Raw genomic sequence first — 5,000 nt, 5'->3', positions numbered from 1 at the left:
AGTTACTTTGCGATGGACTGTCGTCACGTCCAGGAAGTAAGTGTTGTTGTCTCAGTCACTTAAACGACGTGGAACCCGGTTTAGTTCCGGCCTTATGAGTCCTTAACCTGTGTTTATTTGCTACAGGAAGAGAGACGAAAACTCTCATGGGCACGGCCCCTAGTCCTTCATTGTTAACTTTTCCTTCGGTCCTTATGCATATAGTACAGTTATATGAGTCAACTAAATTCATTGCAGAAAGGTGAACAACATCGGTATATATGCACACACACATACACACACAAACACACACACTTATAGACATGCAGACCGGTCAGTTGGGGTATTCAACTCCCTTCAATTCGTACGGGAAAGGGGCTTAAAAGAAAATCGTAAAACCTAATTATACCTATCTATCTATCTATCTATCTATCTATCTATCTATCTATCTATCTATCTATCTATCTATCTATCTATCTATCTATCTATCTGCTATCTATCTGCCTATCTATCTATCTATCTATCTATCTATCTATCTATCTATCTATCTATCTATCTATCTATCTATCTATCTTTCTGCCTGTCTGTCTGCGTGTGTGCGTAAGTGTGTGCGTGTGTGTGTTAGTGTGTGAGCACGTCCAAATTTACTCACGCGTGAGCAGACACACACGCACACACAATATGTGGCTTATGCCTTCACATCCTACCCTTAAGAAATCTGGTTAATATACCATATGAAGCCATGAAAATGATAAATCCCCATTAAAGGGCCTTTTGCTCTGACATACAGCACACTTTAGCCTTCTCAGATCTTATACATGCATACGTACATACATACATACATACATACATACATACATACATACATACATACATACATACATACATACAGTCATACATACACACACACACATACACACACACATATATATATATATACATATATTAAGGCGGCGAGCTGGCAGACACGTTAGCGCGCCGGGCGAAATGTTTAGCGGTATTTCGTCTCCCGTTACGTTCTGAGTTCAAATTCAGCCGAGGTAGACTTTGCCTTTCATCCTTTCGAGGTCAATAAATAAAGTATCAGTTTCGCACTGGGGTCGATGTAATCGACTTAATCCCTATGTCTGTCCTTGTTTGACCCCTCTATGTTTAGCCCTTTGTGGGCAATAAAGATATATATATATACATAGATATATATAGATGATACATACATTGTCTGTCGAAGAGATTTTTATCCAACCTGTCTCCTCGTAAAGTACATTTGGAAATGTCTTGTTATATGGGTCCCACTGCATGGCCTTGAGCCGACCTACGCCTTGTGAATGGATTTGATAGACGGCAACTGAGAGAAGCCTGATATATATATATATAATATATATATATATCTACACACACATGCGACATACACGCACACATACATATATGTATGTATATAATGCTTATATATATGTATATATATATATACATATATATACACACTCATATATATACATTCATATATATATATATAAATATATACACATACACACACTCATATATATATATGTGTGTGTGTATGTCTGTGTGTGTATTTGTATCTGTGTGTATCCCCGCACCATCGTTTGACAACCGGTGTTGGTATGATTACATCCCCGTAGCTTAGCCGCTCGGCAAAATGGCTGATACAATATGTAAGAAGCTTAAAAAAAGCTCTGGGGCCGATTCGTCAGACTAAAATTCTTCAAGGCGATGCCCCAGTATGGCCGCAGTCTAATGACTGAAACAAACAGACTGTAGATTGAGCAGATTCGCTGGGGTAACCACGGGGTGCAATAGGAGGGTGCGGGTTTTGCCTTTCATTCAATGAGACTTGTTACTCAGAACTGAATATTGCTGTAACGTTTCTGGAAAATGTCATCACCCTGGAAACCATCAATGACCATGATTATGATGACGATGAGGTCTAGGGGTAGGATGAGGATGAGAGGGAGGCTGTGATGGTTCTGTACACCGATTATAAAACTCACACACATACACATGCACGTGTACAAATACGCATACATTGACCCTCACTTATAAACCTTCACAAACACACATATATGACGCATACACACACGATGCTCGAAGACGGAAAGAGCACACACACGTATGTCCACACACATGCACACACACACATACGCACACATGCGCAGATGCACACAAACACACGGCCAGGTACATAGCCAAAAGCGCGCATACGCGCACTCGCTCATTCATTCAAGCTCGCCCGCACGTAAATACATTCATTCAATGTCAAACCTTCATCGTAGGAAACTCAAGAGATATCGCTGTCACTTGAGTTTCACCTTCCAATCCGCGAATAAATAAACTCTGAACGGCTTTTGTGCATATGTCTTTCCTATTTCCCTCTTATCACTATTACTCAGTTTTCCGTTCAAAAAAACACATACAAGCATATATATATATATGTATATATATATATATATATATATATATATAGATATATATATATATATATATATATATATATATATATATATACTATATATCTATATATATATATATATATACATTTATATATATATATATAATATATATATATGATATTTATATATATATTAATGTATATATATGTATATATATACATATATATATAAATATATATATATATATATATGTATATATACATTATATATATAAATATATATATGTATGTATAATATATACATATATATATATATATATATATTTACGTATGAATTTTTATACGTTTATATGTGTGTATATATATATACATTATATACATTACACACTACATATATACACGCACACACACACACAACCCATATATATATATGTCCATATATGTATATATATATGTATATATATATATATATATATCTATATATATATATATATATATATATATAATATATATATATATATATAACATAGCCTGCGATGGCAAGGTAGAATTTATAAAATTTATCCATATTTTTCATCCCTATTACCACCATCATCATCGTCATCATCGTCAACATTTTCATCGTCATCGTCATCAACATAATCATCTTCATGACCACCATCGTCATCATTATGATACTCTTGGTCACTTTATCAGTCTAGAGTCATGTAAGACCCAAGAAATGTTGTCCCACTCGCTAGACTAGATATCAAATTTGGCATTATCTCAGTTTCCTTAAATTTGTTAACCCATACTTTCACGTAGTATATCTCCCTATCCACATTTTCTCTGCAATAGAATTTTTCTGTATACATCTCTAGGTGTGTGTATGTATTCGCGTTTGCGCTGGTGTCAGCGTTTGTGTCCTCCATATTTAAACAATTTCCTGAAAATCTCATACATATTTCTTACTCTCATTATAGAGAGCCTTTATTTATTTACCCTTTTTCCCCGCTATAGAAAGGGGTATTTCGGGTGGGTGACGGGTAGTTCATGTGCGGGAGGGAGTAATACCAATTTTTGTTCGTGAGTTTTTGTTTTACGTTTTCCATCATATTCTTTTTTTTGTGTGGGAGTTATTATTATTATTATTATTATTATTATTATTATTATTATTATTATTATTATTATTATTATTATTCCTTCGTAACACAGTGTAGGTAAAAATGCACCAGAGTCTTTAGTCATCTGTCAAGTCACAACAAGGTCCTCAGACAAATAATACTTTCCTTAAGACGTGCGCTGTGCCCAATATGGCTGCTTTTTGCAAGACATCAATCTTGCATGGGATTTCCATTTGCCTTAAGAAGTTTTAAAGTTTCCTTTTATTATTATTATATTATTATTATTATTATTATTATTATTATTATTATTATTATTATTAGTAGTAGTAGTAGTAGTAGTAGTAGTAGTAGTAGTAGTAGTGGTAGTAGTAGCAGTAGTGTTCTTGTTGCTCTTGATGTCGTTGTTGTTGTTATAACATCTTTCATTCTTAGGTATCACCCAAATATCAGTGACAATTAATATACATCCCTTCAAATTTTCCACCATGCTAATGAGCAATATCATCATCTTCATCATCATCACAATTATCGCCGCCGTCATCGTCGTCGTCGTCGTCATCGTCATCGTGGCTGTCGTCATCGTCATCGTCGCCGTCGTCGTCATCGTCGTCATCATTTTAATAGTCTACGGCATTCTTCCGTTATTATTTTAAGTGATTATAGTTATGCTATTATTGCTATTAATCTCATATAACTATTAATTGCTTCATTAGGGTTTACTATTGTTATTAATAAAATTATTATCATTATCATCATTATTATTATTTATCATTATTATTATTTTCATTTTTATTATTATTATTTATCATTATTGTTATTATTATTATTTATTATTATTACTATTGTTATTTTATTATTATTTATTATTATTATTGTTGTTATTGTTGTTGTTGTTGTTATTATTATTATTATTATTACTACTACTACTACTACTACTACTACTACCGTCGTTGTCATTGTTGTTATAAATTGTTAAAAATCATTATTATCAAGTGATACCCCCATCCTCCTCCTCATCATCATCGTTATCATCATCGTCATTATTATTATTATTATTATTATTATTATTATTGATTTTACCCAGGCTCGTTCTTATTCCTGTTCTTCGTTCTTATTTTTGTGGGTACCTGGTGACTACATGAAACCTTAGGTATCCATAAATACCTTCAATTATTTTTCAGGTGCTTAAGATCCTCCCGATAACCTTTCCTGTCCCTAAGAGGCAGACCTTCTGAAGAAGCCCTACAGGACATTCCATTCCAATTGTTATTTTGTCATTTATTTATTTATCTATTTATACATTTTGTTTTGTTCCTGCAGTTTGGTCTCTCTTTCAGTTTTTACCCATGATGCAATCCAAGACCACATGACATAAAAAAACGTGTCAGAAAGAAAAAAATGATTGAAACGTATTTAGCGAAGGAAAACATTACACTGGCTGTGTTTGATGTTACAGATGAAGAGAAGACGTGAAACTTGAGATGGGAAAACAGAGAGAAAGAGAAGGGAAG

At 33.7% G+C, this 5,000-nt stretch overlaps 1 protein-coding gene across 1 annotated transcript in view; it reads right to left on the bottom strand.

Moving 5' to 3' along the window:
* Positions 1–4,439: 4,439 nt before the first annotated feature.
* The window catches only part of LOC115230509 (homeobox protein prophet of Pit-1-like), a gene marked incomplete at its 5' end in the record, with an annotated part of 29,656 nt that continues 29,095 nt past the window's right edge, over positions 4,440–5,000 (bottom strand). The window contains one exon of the mRNA XM_036499680.1: positions 4,440–5,000. This exon is cut by the window's right edge and continues 208 nt beyond it.

This window comes from Octopus sinensis, unplaced genomic scaffold (assembly GCF_006345805.1).
Source record: "Octopus sinensis unplaced genomic scaffold, ASM634580v1 Contig15701, whole genome shotgun sequence".
Taxonomy (NCBI): domain Eukaryota; kingdom Metazoa; phylum Mollusca; class Cephalopoda; order Octopoda; family Octopodidae; genus Octopus; species Octopus sinensis.
This window is presented reverse-complemented; position numbering and strand designations above follow the sequence as displayed.